The 20124-nt window shown below is 35.4% G+C and overlaps 1 protein-coding gene across 3 annotated transcripts in view; it reads right to left on the reverse strand.

Annotated features, from left to right (window-relative positions):
* The window catches only part of TASOR2 (transcription activation suppressor family member 2), a 79405-nt gene that overhangs the window by 48438 nt on the left and 10843 nt on the right, over window positions 1–20124 (reverse strand). For 2 of the 3 annotated variants that reach the window (XM_030819353.1, XM_030819354.1), the window contains exons 2-5: window positions 6745–6878; window positions 2936–3081; window positions 2555–2650; window positions 952–1024 (exon numbers count right to left, since the gene is read on the reverse strand). The gene's annotated coding sequence lies outside the window, so the exon portion shown is untranslated. Of the gene's footprint in view, window positions 1–951; window positions 1025–2554; window positions 2651–2935; window positions 3082–6744; window positions 6879–20124 lie in introns of those variants that run through there. The other variant, XM_030819356.1, reaches the window with a different exon arrangement.

Genomic DNA, 20124 nt, shown 5'->3' on the forward strand with positions numbered 1-20124 from the left:
GTATAGCACCTGGCACTGCTAAATACCCCTCTTCGTGAGATCTTTCTGCTTTCTGTGAAACTCTATTTCCTAAGTCTCCAGGCAACAGACTGCTCTTGACAATTCCTCGTTCTATCCTCACTGTACCTCCCCACACCCTGGTCCCATTAATGACCCAAAAGTTCTGTTTTTGCCATGTTCTCTTTCCACGCCATCCCACTAACAATGTCTTAGCTTCAATTCACACTCCACTCCCACAACCCCAGCCCCAAATCCAGTTCTGATCCCTTTCCCAGCTATTTTTATGACCTATAGGCTATCTTTCAGAAACACTTATGAAAATCTCACTATTTCTCAAATTCAACTCATAAAAGTAGTACTGTCCATTTACTGAGAACTTACTAGGTGCAAACTCCTGGGCTAAACACTTTCCAGTCTCACTGAATCCTCTCAACAACTCTATAAAGTAGTTTAATCTGTTTTACACATGAAGAAACTGAATCTTCAAAAAAGTCAGTGCTAATTCATGTTCTTGACAATTAGATAACATTTTTCTTTTTAACTCATCAGCTTCTCTACCAGCTTCTCTTCTTATGTACCTCTTTTCTATTAATAATTATCACTGTAGTGTAAGTTTAAAAGCTTGTATTTGATTATTTCCTCTCTTACCTCTCACATTCCATAGCTGCCAAGTTCGGTCAGCTCTATCTATTCTCTATTCTTATTGCCATTGTGACAATTTAGAAGAGATTCTCAAGACAATACCAATCTCCTGACACTGAAAAATACTGTTAAGTGTTAGACTCAAATCTCATTCATATGTTTAAAGTTAGAAATCTAAACATTATGAACTGTTTGACATTTAATGAAACTGGCTTTTAATATACATATCTTATAAAACTAATGAAACCTCACTTCATCTTGTAAAAGAAGATTTTTTTTTTTAAGATTCTTTTTGCTTTACAGACTTACCTTTGGCTGGATCACCCAGAGTGGTAACAGCACTGCTGCCAACACAGAGTCCACGCTGACATACCAATTTTGCCTTTAAACAAAAGATTACTTTGCTTCAGTCTTTGAAGAAGCAATGAAATAATGCTATAATCTGTAAGGCTTTTTTTTTTTATTTTATTTTTTATTATACAGTAGAGACAGGGTCTCACTATGTTGCCCAGGCTGATCTCAAATTCCTGGGCTCAAGCAATCCTCCCACCTCAGCCTCCCAAAACGCTGAGATTACAGGCATGAGGCACAACTGCATCAGGCCTAATCCATAAGCTTTAAAATAAATAGTCTGCTCACTGTAGGTATTCAGGGCACAAAGAAAACTTATGCAAAGCAATCTGTATTTTGATTAACGGCCCAAAATTTTCATAGAATTTTACCATTTCAATCAACAAAAAGTCAGGAAAACCAAAGTAAGCAGGGTCACAGATAAGTCCACTAGAAGATTTATTTTCCAACTACAGCTTTAGAACCATGAAATTTCAAAATGTCTTGTTGCCAAATGTCATTTTTAGTAAGAACCCAGAGCATCTTATTTGAATTCAGATGATTAAGTTAAAAAGGGATAAACTCTTCTGGTATTACCATATAGTCCTTATTATATGTTAGTGCTAATTATCCGCTAAACAAATCTGCCCCCCTTCTTTATAAACCATTAACCTAATCGAAGGACTAACTTTGAATTATTTTAGATCTCTGGTATTGTTTAAAATGTATCTCGGAAGCCATACATATCTTTGGAGACCTACCCTGCACATGGTCCTTTCCTTCTCCCATAATTTAGGTACAGGCAACAATACAGATTTCAGTCTTCAAATATTGAATGAAGCAATTTCAGTTAACCAGGATGCCAAAGTTTATTTTTTTTATTTTTATTTTTATTTTTTTTTTTGAGACGGAGTCTCGCTCTGTCGCCCAGGCTGGAGTGCAGTGGCGCAATCTCAGCTCACTGCAAGCTCCGCCTCCCGGGTTCACGCCATTCTCCTGCCTCAGCCTCTCCGAGTAGCTGGGACTACAGGCGCCCGCCACCACGCCCGGCTAATTTTTTTGTATTTTTAGTAGAGACGGGGTTTCACCATGGTCTCGATCTCCTGACCTCGTGATCCGCCCGCCTCGGCCTCCCAAAGTGCTGGGATTACAAGCGTGAGCCACCGCGCCTGGCCAGGATGCCAAAGTTTATTAAGTTACATGATTTATCTCCCAAATCATGTAATTTAAACCAGAAAAATCTCCACAGGAAACAAAGTATTAAACGATAATCCAGAATGGAAAAATATCCATTCACTCTATTAAAGGGCATTACTGACACTAAAGAAAACTGTTTTAATCCAAATTGCACCCTAAGCTTATAAATGTATTTAAGATAAAACTAAAGAGAAACCATGAAAAATTGTAGAAATCAAATCAAATCTCCTTCATGACTGGCTTTTGCTGCTGTCATTTACATGCCACCAAACTAAGTAACAAAAAACACTGATGAATTGGTAATCTTACAACTCTTACAGAACTGAAGCACCACAATATTTAAGACTAATGATACCATTAATTTTCTACAACCTAATTCCCTTACCTGCTTTTCAGTATCAAACAGAAGAAACCCGTAAGTATCTTGAAGTTCTTCCTGAGTATAGTTACTTGCTTTTTTTTGTTGGTAAAAAATTTTGTACTGTATAAAGAGAGAAAAGAATAACCAAACGCTATAAACATACTATTTTGTCTTGCAAATTAATTTTTAAAATGTATCATTTAAATTCTTCCTGCCATAAGACTAAACATAAATTCATTATTTTTCTATTCCCTAGAATAATTATCTTCCAAGTGACTATTTCCAAGGATCTGCTGCATCTGAAAAATTATAGCTAAAAAGTGCTAGGCTTATATACCAAAAATGATGGGTTTACCTCTTTTAAAACTAAAACAAAACCATCACAGTGTGTACCAACCACCTCACCTCATTTAAGAAAATGTCATTTTTCACCAAAGTCACTTGACTGTACTGAAAACCATGCTCAGATGAAGAGTCCAAGTAAGAAGTATGGAGGAGTGAAACTGCCCTCTGGAAGAGAGAGTCTGAACTCAAGGACACTGTCTCAAAAACTGTAAAACACAAACAAAAATAACACAGCTATTTAAGATACCAAAGGATGGGGTTAAGGGAGACCCACTGAATATCACTCAAAATATCACCTATTCCTTTCCTACATAACTAAGAAATATTTGTACTGTCTTAACAAAATTTAAAAGACCTCTGATGTAAAGAAAATAACCTAAATAAATTACAACTGAAGCTGAATTACTTTTAATACAGGAGCTAAAATATGTCCTGCCAGACCCGGTATGCCTTTTGGTTGAAAGCTGTGTACTATAACTGTAGTTGGTCAAAAGCAGATAATACAACTGTTAGTGTCAAAGTGGTGGTCAGGAGCTGCTTAGACTTTTAGAGCAATTTCTCATTCTTTAGTGTTTTTCATCCTTTGTTTCTATTTTTTTTTTTTTTAATACATACACCACACTTGATAAACTTACCCTTTACATATTTTCATTAAATCCCTAAGTCAGTTAGGTTCCTTTTAAGGGACCTATTATTGCCCACTCACCAGACATAATAGAAATCATTGTATCTCTGGGATTTCCTCACCAGTCAAGAAGAATCTATTGAGTTTTACTTCCTGTGAGTTGTATTATAAAATCACTTTCTTTCATTTTATATAACAGAGCTGTACTTACAATTTTTTGAAGGTGCTTTTCTCAAACCATACCCATGTGAGATAGCTTTGAGAGACTGTGATACGCCCTTCCCATGAGAGGCATGTTTCCTAATTGAGAATTACTGACTGGATCTAGTAATTATATCGACTGACTCTTTGTGCCTTTTGATTATACAAATCTCTGTTAGCAAGAACTGAGCCTAATGACCTATGGGCACTCTTGCATCTAACCATTTTAACTGTTCACTCTCCTACTTGTACTCTTTCTATTCTCTTTATTAAGGTTGGGGGTTTTTACAAACCTAGTATTTATAAATAATAAGGAGAAGAGAATGATTTATATAGCACTGGAAGTACTGGTCATATAGTATAAATGTTATGAAGTACGGTAATGTGGCTTCCTACTTTTACCAAAACTGCCAAATGTATTAAAGTTCAAAAATTAAAGAGAAAAAAGAATCTCAATTAAAATTAACTTATAAGTAACCAATATACAAAAACTAGACTATCTCAGAAATGAAAGCAAACATTTTAGTAAGCTAAATTTGGACTAAATTGTCCTAATACTTTAATTATCAAGGCATTTAAAAAATCTTTTAATAAACTTCCAAGTATCAAAATGAAAGACTGTAAATAGAAAAGAATGAAATGTTTATGAATATTCTGAAGTTGATATACATGATTTATATATTCAAAGTTTTACTTTTACTTTTGCTCAGTTTCACTTTCTCCTTCAATATACCAGTGCTGTAAAAAATAGGGATATTCTGAATAGATGCAAATAGCAAAACACCAGTTATAATAGTTGAAATTAAAGCTTTATTAGCTGCATTACTCAAAACAAACTGGCAAATCTGAGCATTTTCAAATTCATTTTACAAATAATCTGTACTGCTAGCCTAAACACAAATCAAGATTTCTTTAGAAACAATAATTTTGGAAACTTTATATTTGATGTTTATAAAAAAGCAAGAAATTTTCAAAATTGAATTATCTATAGACCAATATTTGAGAAACATATTGTTTACACTGAAAGAAATGTTTTAAAAAGTGACTCTGGAAATGAAGACTGTGATTATCAACTTCTCTAAATTCTGTAAGCCATTAACAGGTAGGCACAGATTGAAGTTACATACGTCCTCATTTTTGAGCATTATAATGTACAATAACGAACTGAAAACTGGAGAGATGGTGCAATTAAAACACTAATACAGTGTTTCCCAAATATATGGTCAGAGAACACTTCATTAACACCAGTGTGGGGAATACTGTTCCCTATATAGCTATAAATAAAACCAATGATTTAAAACGAAGGAGGAGGAACAAGTACCAAATTATTTTTTGCTTATATATTTTTATTTCCAGAACTATTTATTTATGGTTAAAAATGCTTCCACTTTAGGCCAGTATTCTCCAAATAGCAGTATATGCATAAAAGCAGTGATTTTATGGTTAGCAGAGGTATGTTAAAAGCAAAGTTGTTGGAAAATCATAGCTAATCTTAAATCTTCCATGGGTTCATAATGACATCAATTACACTCTCAAGAAAGCACAAGTTTCCTGCTCAGTAAATGAGGAGATAGACGAAAATTTCATCTAGAAATTTATTTGACGCTCTCCCTTCTTTACAAAATATACTTTCATTTGAGAGTCCAATCAGTGCACCAAACAATACAAACACTTTATGAATGAATGGTCTCACAATTGCTGAGCAATGCTCAAGCTTTATTTAAACATTCAAGATTACCAGACTATTAAAATGAAGAGGGGGCTATACCACAAAGAAACCTAAAAATCTAAGAAGGTAACTTGAAAAGTGCTTGCCTATAAAGCATGAAGTATATCCCTTAGGGCTTAAGTGAAGAATAAAGAGCATGTGAGAAAGGTTAAGTTCAATCACAATAGCTCTGAAAATTGAGTTTTCCTGTAGTACCTGGCTTTTGGCACATTCCTCCATTTTTGAGTTTAGTCTTAAATGTTACATCAAGCTTGATACAGGTTGGATTCTAGTCAAAGTAACTGCAATAACCTCCTCCCCTTCTCAAAATCCCTTAGAGATACTGAGTGAGACTGGTTTTAGACACTTGTCTCTCTTTTTAACTCCTAATAGAGATGAGAAAATTATAAACCAACTTCTGATGCTGCATCACAGATAACTGTCTTCCATTCTAGAAACATCTGGTCTGAAAGTAGATGATGAGATAAACTAATGTCAACATCTTAGGTGTCACAGAAATTCTAACAAAACTAGCCCTTGTACATCTCCCCATGACTTTCCTGACTACATCTTCCTACAGAAGGGTTGCAACCCTTCATTAATACTAAAGATGTCTATATCCTTCATTTAGTTGAAGTCAGCCATTTGATAGTTGTTGAAGGAACAGTTTTTACTTAATCCTAAAATGTATTACCTTTACTTTGAAGATATTAAAGGCTATCTGGATTTAGATAAATGTAACTTAGAGCACAATTCGGTATGACCTAAATAAAAATACTGGCAATTACCTTAATTGCCATCAACAGGGAACAACTTGCAACTATTAAACAAAAACAAAGTAAATCTGTACATAGTGGCACATAAAGATATCTATTATATGCTACATTATATGATGTCACTTGGTTGAAAAATACATAAATAATTTGTTTGAAAGTATACAGAAAAACATCTAGAAAGGTGGGAAGCCAAACTGTTAATAATGGCTAAACCAATGGCTGTTGAAATTGGAAAGTGGATACAAGGGGAACTTAACATTTTTTACCTTATACATATGGGTTTTTCTACCATTTAAAATACTTCAATTCAAAAACCGAATAAAAATGTAACCATTTAAAAGATACAAATAGAGGAACATGCATGTTTTATGTTGCAATTTGAAAAGTTAATCACCTATTACTTTTGGACTAATGATTATTTTAAAAAATATAGGTACTGGAAATCATAATTTTTTAAAGTCTTTTTGTTTTACATGATCTAAATTAAAACTAAAAACATTTTAATCATTCTATTCTGGATTCATTAGTTATGACTTATAGCACTTAGTTTAATACTCACTCTTTTCTGATAGGGACCCTGTCTCGATCTTCTCTAAGAGAGAATGTAGCTGGGAGGGTGGTCTTAATTCATTTTCACCAAGTATACCCTCAGAATTCTTGACATAGTCCTGTTCTCTGTTAATGTCATAAATGCTAAAATGAAGAAAGAAAAAAATCATAAAGTGAACAATTCTATTTATAGCTATTTAATATAGAAACAAATGTTCGCCCAGTATCTAATTTGCATTAGGAATTATTACATAGTATTTATTTACCTCCTTTGACAAGTATTCTCAGCTAAGGACTAAATTTGTTCTATAAGCTATAACACATAATCTGAAATGTTTTTCCTCCAAAAGTCTTTAACTTCTGAAGAAAATTTTGTACACAGAAATACATTATGCTTAATCACTTTTGCCTTACTGAAAAAATACTTTCAAAATGAAGAGATCACAGAATCACATCTTTATTCCACTAGTTGAAAATAACAGAATCAAGCAGAACCCAATTTACAAAAATCTCTCTCCTCCCCTAAATTAGTAGTATATATATTCATTAAACACAACTATTAGTGGTGACTATTATGCATCCAATATCATGCTATATCTTGGATTTATCAAGACAAATGACAAACAGTCTCTATTACAGAGAAACAGGCTCTACATTAAAAGAGTTTAGATTAGGATGGGTGAGGTGGCTCATGCCTGTAATCCCAGCATGCTGGGAAGCCAAGGCAGGCAGATTGTTTGAACTCAGGAGCTTGAGACCAGCCAGGGCAACAAAGTGAGACCTCACCTCTATAAAAAATACAAAAATTAGCCAGGCATGGTGGAGTGCACCTGTAGTCCCAGCTACTTTGGAGGCTGAGGTGGGACGATGGCTTGAGTCTGGGGGGAAGAAGTGCAGTGAGCTGAGATTGCACCCGTGCACTCCAGCCTGGGTGACAGAGCCAGACCATGTCAGAAAGAGACAAAGTGAGGAAGGGAAAGAAAGGAAGGAAAGGAAGGAAGGGAGGGAGGAAGGAAGAGATAGAGAAAGAGAGAGAGAAAGGAGAGAAAGAAGGAAGGAAGGAAGGAAGGAAGGAAGGAAGGAAGGAAGGAAAGAAAAGAAAAAGAAAGAAAAAGAAAGAGAAAGCAAGCAAGTTAGCTCAGAATAGACAAGGAAGAAAAATCTGCAAAGAAATTAGTACTATAAATGTGTAGGAGTATCTAAAACATGATATAGTGGATGTACAATGATATAACCAATTTTATGGAGATGGAGCTATGTCAAGAAAGATTTCATGGAGGCATAGATACTTGAAATCTGAGAAGATATTCCAATGAGGAAGCCAAAAAAGGAAACTAGTATACATTTTCTAGATAGTAGAAATAGTATGAGCAAATGAACAGAGGTATAAACATGATACATTAAAGGAACTGCAAATAGTTTAATATGACTGATTAAGGGAAGAAGGGAGAGAAGAATAAGAACAAAGAAAAAGATTAAAAAGGTGGTCAAGTTTTCAGTTTTTATCATGAGTCTGTGGAATAAGGATTTTAATATGCTTCACAAAAATAGCATGTATAGTTTTACAGCACATTTTCTCCCCAAAAAGAACTGGGGGTAGAATTGTGTGGATACATTCAAGATTTTTTAGGAAAAGTAGCTATGTTGATAATAATTCATGAAGGAGGTTGTTTATGTAGGGGAAAACTAGGAATAGGGAGACCAGGATTCTGGTGCAGGTTCTACCACTAACGTGTTTTGAAACAGTGGTTAAAGACACAGTGGACTGACTTCCCAACAATCATGTCCCTTTTACTTCCCTTCCACAAAACCACAATTTTGTTCAGGTATCAGGTTATCCCATGGTTCAGAAGAAGTTTGGGCGTGTTTGTGTGTGTGTGCGCGTATTTGTGTGTGTGTGTATGTGTGTGTGAGAAAACGAGTGAGGGAGAGTGAGTATGTGTGTGTGTGTGGGGTTGGGGGGAGAGAGAGAAAGAGAATGAGAATCTTAATTACTCTAAGATCATTATGGTAATTCCACTCCCTTTGAATAGTGTTTGTTTTAGGAGTAAACATATGACTCAGTTCTGGCCAGTGAGATATATAAAATGGAAGTCTACAGAGAGAGTTCTGGGAAACTTCTCTTAGAAAAGGACTCCATCTTCTAGCCTAGGATCTTGTCTGAAGATGTGTTGCCTGGATCTCCTTGCAACCAAGATGGGATTGATCAGCCAACAAAGAACGGAACAAAACAGAAAGAAACTAGATCCTTGAACTGATGAAATAAACTAACCTGGGGGCTGCCTCATCTTTGGGCTTTATACATGAAATAATAAATGTTCCTTATTGTTTAAACTTTTATTGGAAGCTGAAGACACACTAACTGATGGATTTTATTAAATTTATACTCTCTAAGGCCTCCTTTAGTTATAACTGCCTTTCTAAAGCTCCTTTCAGTTGTGACTCTACAAGGAGCTTTACTGAAGGCTTGCTGTGCATGAGGCATGGTGCACTGGCATCAAATAACTTAGCAAATTTCTTTTTTCTTTGTTGCCATGGATAGAGACGTTATCCTAGTATTTGTTAGCAAGGAAGCTATTGTTATTAATGATAACAACGGCTAACATTCGTTGGGTGTTTTTTTTGTTTGTTTGTTTGTTTTTGAGACGGAGCCTTGCTCTGTGGCCCAGGCTGGAGTGTAAGTGGCTTGATTCTGGTTCACTGCAACCTCCACCTCCCGGGTTCAAGCAACTCTCTTGCCTCGGCCTCCCGTGTAGCTGGGATTACAAGTGCCCAGCACCATGCCCAGCTAATTTTTGTATTTTTAGTAGAGATGGGATTTCACCATGTTGGCCAGGTTGGTCTCGAACTCCTGGCCTCAAGTATCTGCATACCTCGGCCTCCCAAAGTGCTGGAATTACGGCATGAGCCACTGTGCTAGGCCTAGGTTTCACACTTAACCGTATGTATTAATCATTGCTGAGCCATACTGTGTAGTCAAATTCCTTTCTTACACTGTGTTTTGCTTTTCAGAATTTAAAATAGCCTCTGCTTAAATTTCAGTTACCAATAATTATTTCAGCTTGAAATTCTAGAGAACTAACAATATCCTCTGGATAAAGATAGATCAAAGATGTTGTTTGTTTTGAGCAGCTTCTTTTTTTTTTTTTTGGAAGGATCCTTTCTGGAGCACTATGTCTTCCAGCTTCAATCTGGGCTTGTGCCCTCTGATATTACTGCCTGGCTTTCTAACTTTGCTGGGGGATGTTAAGACACAAAATTGATCTACAGATTCAATACAATCTCAGTTTGCAGAAACTGATGATCTGATTCTAAAATTTATATAAGAAAGATATAAGCCAAAACAATTTTGAAAAAGAACAAAGCTGAAGGACTCACTACCTGATTTTAAGAATTACTACAAAGCTAAAGTAGTCCAGACAAGGTGGTAACGATATAAAGAAAATGCATATAGATCAATGTAACAGAATAGAGTCCAGATAACAGATTTTCAATATTGCCAGTATAATTCCATTGAGAAAGAGTATCTTTACAATAAATCCTGCTACAGAACAACTAAAATGGGGGAAAAAACCATGAACCTCAAACCTCTACCTTAAACCACAAAATTTAACTCAAAATGAATCACAGACCTAAACATAAAAACTATAACTATTTGGCTAAAATTATAAAATTTAAAAAATCATAGGAAAAAATTTACTTGACTATGGGGTACATAAAGTTTTCATAGGGCACAAAATTAGTGACCGAGAAAAATGTATACATCAGACTTCCTAAAAATTAAAACCATCTGATCTTCCAAGGTATCATTATTAAGAAATGGGAAATATTTGCAAAGCACCTGTACCTAGAATATATAAAAAAACTCATAGACACATTTAACAAAATAAAGCATATAATAAAAAGAAACACGGGAAATGGGTCAACATTATTATTTATCAGGGAAGTGCTAATTAAAACCACAATAAAATACTACCGCTCCAGTAGAATGGCTAAAAAGACTGAAAATACCAAGCGTTGGCAAGGATGAGGAGCCTCTGGAACACCCCTAGTAGAAATACAAAGCCAACTGAAAAATTATATAGCCAATTTAAAAAATAACATCAGTTTCAAACACACACTTACCATATGACCCAAAATTCTATTCCTAGATATTTACCCAAGAGAATAAAACATATCCACAAAAACACTTGCACATGAATGTTCAGAGCAGCTTTTTCACAGTAGCCTAAAACTGGCAGCAACTCCAATATTCATCAATAGGTGAATGGATAAACTTGTATATTCATACATAATAATAATCAGCAATAAAAAAAGTAAAACTGATGTATGCATCTCAAAACATTAAACTGGACAAAAGTCATCAGACATAAAAGAGTACATACTGTAAAACTCTATACATATACAGTTCAAGAAGCAGCAAAATTAATCTACAGTGATAAAAAGCATTTCATTAGTTGCCTACAGCAGGGGGGGTAATAGCAAAATTGACTGCAAGTGGGGTATGCACAAGGGAACCTTCTGGGGTGATGGACACACACTATATTTTTATTGGTTGTAGTCATCACATGGTATATACATTTACCAAAATTCACAGAACTATATACTTAAATTATGTTCATTTTATTGTATGAAAATTAGATCTCAATAAAGTTGAGCTGAAAGCCCCAAAACAAAACCTAATGGTTATTAATTTGGCCACAAAGGAAATTCCAAGAGAACTAAAAAACAACTGATCTATGACCAAAATCAAGTAAAATGACAATGCAACCATAAAAAGTTAATCTCAAAAGCCCCATGTTTGGAAATTTAAATTTTAAAAAAGAGTAACATGATCTAAGCTTAAGATACTATCTAAAATATCTATGAAAACTTTTCATTTCAAATGTATACATTACAGAAGAAAAACATTTAAAAAATCAATAAGCTATGGTCAATTCAAGAACTCAGAAAATGGAACAACACAGTAAACCCAAAGCAAATAGGAGGAAAGAAAAGGAGAAGATCAGATATTAACTAAACCAAAGAAAAAATAGCCGAAAAAAGATTAGCTTTTTGACAAAAAATATTGATATATCTTTAGTCAAATTAATCAAGGACAAAACAAGGCACTGAAAACCAACATTACAAATAAAAAGGAGTGTGATTTATAGGTACTATAAATTACGAGTAATAGAAACAATTTTTATAGAAAAAATTGAAATCATAGAGAAAATAGGGGAATTTTCTAGAAATAATTTATCAAAACGTACTTAAGAAAACAGAATATATCTACAACTATTAAATAAGTGGTAGAGTTAATTGTTATAGGTATATAAGTCTCAAGCCCAGAAGTTTTCCCACATAAACATTATTCTCAAGAATACAAACTTTCTCTTTTTTTTTGAGATGGAGTCTCACTCTGTCACCCAGGCTGGAGTGCAGTGGTGTGATCTCGGCTCACTGCAACTTTCGCCTCCCAGGTTCAAGTGATTCTCCTGCCTCAGCCTCCCGAGTAACTGGTATTACAGGCGCCCACTACCAGGCCCAGCTAATGTTTGTATTTTTAGTAGAGATGGGGTTTCACCATCTTGGCCAGGCTGGTCTCAAACTCCTGACCTCAGGTGGATCCACCCACCTAGGCCTCCCAAAGTGCTGGGATTACAGGTGTGAGCCACCACGCCTGGCCAAGAATGAAAACTTTCTCAAATTATAAGTCTAGCACAACCTTGAATGAAAACCCAGAAAGGAACAACTATAAAAGAAAATTTTAAGGTAATATCACCAATGACAATACATGCAAAAAAATCTTAAATAAAAACATCAGAAAAACCTAAACTAACAATATATATAAAATATAAAACAACATGATTGAGGTAAAGCTTATGCCAGGAATTCAAGGAAGGAAGGTGTAACATTAGACAATTTATTCATAAAATTAATCATACTGAGAGATTAAAAAAACCTATGCCTTATTAGATATAAAATTCAACAGCCACTTGTCATTAAAAAGAGAATTCGTAGTAAACAGATTACCTGATAAACCTGATAAATCTAGAAAGCAGCCTATATATATAATGGTGAGACATTAAAGTACTCCCTTTAAAATTGGGAAGACAATGATCCCTAATATTATCTTCTAGTTAATTATTGAGAATTTAGCAGTTCATTCCTTTGCTGAAGTTTCCTTTTTCATTTACTGATTAGCTGGTATCTGTCTTCTAGCTGTTTCCTCAAGAAAGGCTGATATAAAAAGATGTAAAACCCTGAATGTTTAAAACTACCAGCCAGTATGTAGTCTTTATACCCAAAGGACACCTTGGCAGCACAAAAAAATATTTGGCTCACATGTTCTTTTGAGTAGCTGACATGTAGTTCCTTTACTATTTTCTAGTGTTGAATGTTTCTCTTATTCTGCACCAACCTGATTTTCTTTATATGATCTTTTGCCAGTTCAAATTTTTTACCAGAATATGTCTCAATGTTGCGCCAGTTTTCCCTGGAGCATGGTGTGTCTTTTCAGTAGATTTAAGTCCTTTCTTTAAGGAAAAAGAAACACCTTGAATTATACTTTATGTATTCTACAGAATCGATTTTCTTTTTTAGGGCTCCAGTTTTGCCCGTTTTGGATCTCTTTTGGCTGTCTTATCTATCCTTACTTACAAAAAAAAAAAAAAAAATTACCATTTTAGTAATGAGATCAAAGCTATAATAAAAACTCTTCAATTAAAGAAAAGCCCAAGACCTTATAGCTTCACTGCTGGATTCTACCAAACATTTAAAGAGGAACTAATATAAATTTCTATTCGAATTATTAAAAAAATTAGAGGAGGGAATATTTCCAAACTCATTCTACAAGGTCAACATTACTCTGATACTAACACCAGAGGAGACAATGAAAAGATAAAACTACAGGCCAATATCACAGATAAACACAGATGCAAAAATTCTCAATATACTAGTAAATCAAATTTAAAAACACAGTAAAAAGATATTTGCCATGATCAAGTGGAATTCATCCCAGGGATGCAAGGATGGTTCAACATGTGCAAATCAATAAATGTGATATATTAACAGAACTAAGAACAAAAACCATGATTACTTCAACAGATGCTGAAAACCCATTTAATAAAATTTAACATGTTTATGATTAAAAAAAACCCCTCATCAAACTGGGTATGGAAGGAACGTATCTCAAAGTAATAAAGGCCATATATGACAAACCAATAGCAAACATTATCCTGAACAAGGAACAATTGAAAGCCCTTCCTCTAAGATATGGAACAAGACAAGGATGCCTACTTTCACCACTTTTATTCAATATAGTACTGGAAGTACTGGGCAGCGCAATTAGGCAAGAGAAAGAAATAGAGGGCATCCAAATCAGAAAAGAAGAAGTCAAATGGGCCTGTTCACAGATACATGATCTTATACTTAGAAAAACCTGGACTCCACCAAAAAAACTGTTAGAACTGATAAACAAATTCAGTAAAGTTGCAGGATACAAAATCAACATACAAAAATCAGTAGCGTTGGTATACACGAACAGCAAACAATCTGAAAAAGAAATCAAGAAAGCAATCCCATTTACAATAGCTACAAGGAATATAACATACCTAGGAATCAATTTAGCCAAAGAAGTGAAAGATCTATACAAGAAAAACTATAAAACAATGAAAGAAATTGAAGTGGACATTAAAAAATAGAAAGATACTCTATGGTCAGGGACTGGAAGAATTCATATTGTTGAATACTATCCGAAGCCAATTTACAGATTCAATGCAATCAATCCCTATCAAAATTCCGATGACATTCTTCTTCACAGAAATAGAAAACAAATCCTAAAATGTATATGGAACCACAAAAGATCCTGAATAGCCAAACCAATACTGAGCAAAAACAACAAAGCTGGAGGCATCACACTACCTGACTTCAAAATTTACTACAAAGCTACAGCACTGGCATAAAAACAGAAACATAGACCAATGGAATAGAACAGGGAACCCAGGTGTAAATCCACGTAGAGCCAACTCATCATCAACAAAGGAGCTAAAACGTACAATGGGAAACGGACAGTCTCTTTGATAAATGGTGGTGGGAAAACTGGATAACTATATGCAGAAGAACGAAACAATCTTACCATATACAAAATTCAAATCAAAATGGATTAAAGACTTACATCTAAGCATCTAAGACCCAAAACTATGAAACTACTAGAAGAAAACACTGGGAAAACACTCCAGGACACTGGTCTGGCCAAAGTTTTTTTTTTGTTTAAGGCCTCAAAAGCACAGGCAACCAAAGCAAAAATAGACAAATGGGATTACATCAAGCTAAAAAAAGCTTCAGCACAGCAAAGGAAACAATGAAGTAAAGAGACAACCCACAGAATGGGAGAAAATATTTGCAAACTACTCACCCGCCAAAAGATTAACAACCAGAATATATAAGGAGCTCAAACAACTCAACAGCAAGGAAGCAAGCAAGCAAGCAAGCAAACACACACACACGCCCATAAATAATCCAATTAAAAAACAGGCAAAAGATCTGAATAAACATTTTTCAAAAGAAGATATAAAAATGACCAAGCAGTATATGAAAAAATCCTCAACATCATGAATTATCAGAGAAATGCAAATCAAAACTACGAGACATCATCTCGCCCCAGTTAAAATGGCTTTTACTAAAAGGACAAGCAATAATGAATGCCGGCAAAGATATGGAGAAGGGGGAACCCTTACACACTGCTGGTAGAAATTTAAGTTAGTACAGCCACTATGGAAAAAAGCATAGAGCTTTCTCAAAAAAATAAAAACAGAACTACCATATGATCCAGCAATTCCACTACTGGGTATATATCGAAAAGAAAGAAAATCAACATATCAAAAAGACATCTGCACTTCCGTATTTATTGCAGCACTATTCACAACAGCCAAAATATAAAATCAACCTCAGTGCCCATCAACAGATGAATAAAGAAAATGTAGTATACACAATGCAATATTATTCAGCCATAAAAAAGAATAAAATCCTGCCATTTTCAGCAACACTGATGCAACTGTAGATCATTATGTTAAGTGAAATAAGCTAAGCACACAAAGACAAATATCACATACTCTCACTCATTATGTGGAAGCTACAAAAGTGGATTTCATGAAAATAGAGTAGATTTGGTGGTTATCAGAGGCTGGAAAGGGTAGGAGGAAGGAAGGAATAAAGAGAAGTTGATTAATGGGTATAAATATATGGTTTGATAGAGGTAAGACCTAGTGTTAGATCAGTAGGTTGACTGTAGTTTACAATCTATTATATATTTCGAAATGACTAGAAGAATTTGAGTGGTTCTAGCACAAAGAAAAGAGAAATATTTAAGGTAACAGATAACCCAACTACACTGATTTGATCTTTACAAATTTTATATGACTGTATTATCACATGCATCCTAAAACTATGTACATCTATTATGTATCAATAAAAATAAACGTGTACCTGCTTTACTCACTTTTCTCATGTCTATCTTTTGTTTTGTTTCTTTGCATTATCAAAATTGTAGTAAAATATACTTACCATAAAATTTCATTTCTACTTTTATGATCTTTGCCATGGTGTCTAGTCTCCCTCGTGTACTTCTGAAATGGCTTGATCATTTTTCTCTATTTCTTTTTTTCTGCTGGTTCTCGTTTCACATCCTACTGTTGTCTGGCTGTCTCTTCCTTGAGTTCTTGTATTTCTGCTTTCCAGTATTTCTCCATAACTTCTATGCTTCATTAATTTTATTTTCCAATACAACGTTGAGATATAATTGATACAGCATACAATTCACCCACACAAAGTGTACAATTCAATTGCTTTTAGTATATCCACAGAATTGTGCAACCTTCACCACAATCAATTTTAGAGTACTTTCATTATCCCCAAAGAAACCTTCCACCCCTTAGCTATCCTCCTCACCCCTCACTGGTTCCTAGGCCTAGGAAACCATAATTTACTTTCGGTCTCTGCAGATTTGCCTATTCCAGACCATTTCCTATAAACACAGTCATACAGTATGCGGTTCTTCATGATTGGCTTCTTTCACTTAGCCTGTTTTTGAAGTTCATCCATGTTAAAGCATATATCAATATTTCATACCTTTTTATGCCAAATAATATTCCACTTTGTGGATATACTACATTTTGTTTATCCATCAACTGATGGACATTTGGGTTGTTTCTACATTTTGGCTATTATGGATAATACTGCTATGAACATTCATGTATAAGTTTTTATGTGAACATGTTTTCATTTCTCTTAGGTATATACCTCAGAGTAGAATGGCTTGCTCTTCCAGTAAATCTGTGTCTGCTCATCTGAGAAACTGCCAGGCTGATTTCAAAGTGGCTGCACCATTTTATATTCCCATCAGCAGTATACAGAAGGTTCCAGTTTTTCCACAGCATTGCCAACACTTGTTATTATCTGTCTTTTTGATTATAGCTATCTTAATGGGTATGATGTGGTATATAAATTTATTTTAAAATTTGTATTAAAACCTTAGGTCACATTTTCCATCTACTTCAAAAGGTCAGCAAACTTTTTCATAAAGGGTCAGAAAATAAGTATTTTAGGATTATGAACCACATGGTCTCTGTCACAACTACTCATCTCTACCGGTACAGCATAAAAACAGCCATAGAAAATGCATAAACGGGAATGACCATGTCCCCATATAACTTTACTTACAAAAATAGGCAAGACCACAGGCAGTAGTTTGACCACTTGTGATTTATTTTCTGGTAATATTGTTTTGAAAAAATACTGTCCGTAGAAAATTGTGGTTTTTCTTTCTCTTTTTTTATTTTTAATCATATAACTGTTCAGTTAACTATCGTTTATTAACAGACCATCCTAAAGTTCACTGGCTTATAACCACAATCATTTTTTTTTATCACTCACATCTCTACAGTGTTCACTGAATTCAGCTTAACTCAGCTGGGGTGGCCCTCACTCTCCTATCTCTCATCTTCCCTCAACCAGTGAGCTAGCAGAGACATGTTTTTCTCATGGAAATGGCACAGACAGAGAACAAATAAAAATACCCAAGGCCTCTTAAGACTTAGGCTTGAAACTGATATGGTGTCACTTTTACCTTAGCAAGTCACATAGCCAAACACAAAGTCAAGGAGTAGGGAAATATCTCTGTCACTTTAATGAAAGGAACTGCATAGGGTCATGGAGTGAATATAAGGAAAAGTAAAGTACTAGGGTCAATAATGCAATTGATAGTGGTGATGGTTGCACAACCTTGGGAATAAATTAAAAACCAGTCAACTGTACACTTTTAAATGGTGAATTTTATGGCATGTGAATTATATCTTCAATAATAAAATACAAAAGAACAAAAAACCAACATAAAACATAAAAAATACAATCTACCAGTCAGTCATTGCATGGATGCTGTACATACTATTTTTGTTATACATGTCTGAATGAGATGAATTATCCTGGACTGTTATCAGAAGATTCAGGGTGTAGTGAGGGGTAGGGCAGTTGTCATGTTTCTTTAGGGTTCCCTCTGTTCCTAAATCAGAGGATTGCTGTTTTATAATATGATGCCTTGTTCTTGTTCCTTGTCTAATCTCCAAATGTAATCTGGTTCAGGAGGGCCTTTATTGCCAGCTCTGCTTGCCTCTCAGAGACACAACCCTTGCTTTCCAAGGTTATGCACTCATTTCTAGGAGTATTTTATTAGCACTAAGATCTCTGCCTCCCCCATGCCCCACCCAGGCACTTTCTCGTTCTGCTTTCTCCTTCCTTGATACCATATGGCTCCTCAGTCTTAGCCAAGTATACGAGACTTCTCTCTTTGGATAGGGCTCATTCTGGATATGAATAAGTTGCTGGAGATACCTGAAATACACTTCCTCTGCACAACTTTATCTTTGTCACAGAACTGTTGGAACTTCCCACTGGGGATTCCTAATAGCACTTGCATACAATTTGAAGTTCCGAAGGTTTCCTTTTGCCCTGAATTTGTTAAAATGCAGTCTGAGAGTTAGCACCTTGTTCTCTGCCCCCATTCTTCTTTTCAGAAGTAGGAAGATTAAGAATCAATCTGGTCTTGTTCCTTTTGGAACTATACATTCAGCACAATGAGGTTTTGTTTTATTTTTTGTTTGTTTCTGTTTTATTGATCAGGGCACTTAATAGGCCCTTTCAACCTAGAAACTCACCTCCTTCAGTTCTGGGACATAGATAGTTTCCTTCCACTGTATTAGATGAAGAACCTCCTTGGCTGGCCCTCTAATTTTCTTATCATTTCACTCTTATTTTCTAATTCTTGTTGCTCTTCTGTTTTTTTGGGGAGAATTCTTCAGCTTTACTATCTAAACTTTGTATTAAATTTTTAAGAAATTTCTTCTGTCACAATTTTTTATATAACCTTTTTCATCTTTCACAGATGTAGTATCTTCTCTTTAAAGATACTAGTTTTATTTGTTGAAGTTTCTTCTGTTCCCTGAAGTAAATCTATTTATACTCAGCTCCTTTTATTTCCTACTTGTTTATTTCCTACTTGGTCTCTTTTTCATTAGAGACTTTCATCCTATGGCAGGCGACCCTTGGTTGTACATTTATGCTCAAATGTGAGGCATGTAAAAGCTGACTAGGGCCAGGCACCAGTGGCTCACACCTGTAATCCCAGTACTTTGGGAGGCCAAGGAAGGAGGATCACTTAAGCCCAGGAGTTGAAGACTAGCCTGACAACACAGTGAGACCCCATCTTTACAAAAAATAAAAATATTAGCTGGACGTGGTGGCATACGCCTGTAGTCCCGGCTACACAGGAGGCTGAGGTGGGAGGATGGCTTGAGCCCAGGAGTTCCAGGCTGTAGTGAGTTATGATGGCGCTACGGCACTTCAATCTGGGTGACAGAGTGAGGCCCTGTCTCAAAAAATAAAAGAAAAGCTGACTAGAAGCTGTGGTACGTGAACAATGCTTCCTGACCAGCAGCTCTACTCTCCAGGTGATCTGATGGATCCAACTGTTCAATCAGGTGAATTCCCATAGTTCATATCTGTTAAATACTTTGCCATGGGCTGGTAAGTTTCCCCAGCTAAGAATCCGTTAATATTTTGTTGAGGGGCACGTAAGCCTGACAGTTTGGAAGCCAGTCAAAAAAAGACAACCGCTCTAGGTTCAGCATGTTGACCCGACTTTCACTCAATCCTCACTTTCATTTAGGTGCTTCACCCCCACCTTAGCCATCTGGAGCCTCCTAGTTAATGTCTCCTGGGTATAAACCTTCAGTCTTCTGTCAAGGTAGAGGAGAGAGTAGTTGTCTGGGTGTATGGGAGTGGAGAAGGGGTTCCAGGGTGTCAAAATGATAAAGACCATCAACCAACCCTTCTATTCCCACCCAATCCTGTAATT

This window comes from Nomascus leucogenys, chromosome 9 (genome assembly GCF_006542625.1).
Source record: "Nomascus leucogenys isolate Asia chromosome 9, Asia_NLE_v1, whole genome shotgun sequence".
In the NCBI taxonomy this organism is placed as follows: Eukaryota; Metazoa; Chordata; class Mammalia; order Primates; family Hylobatidae; genus Nomascus; species Nomascus leucogenys.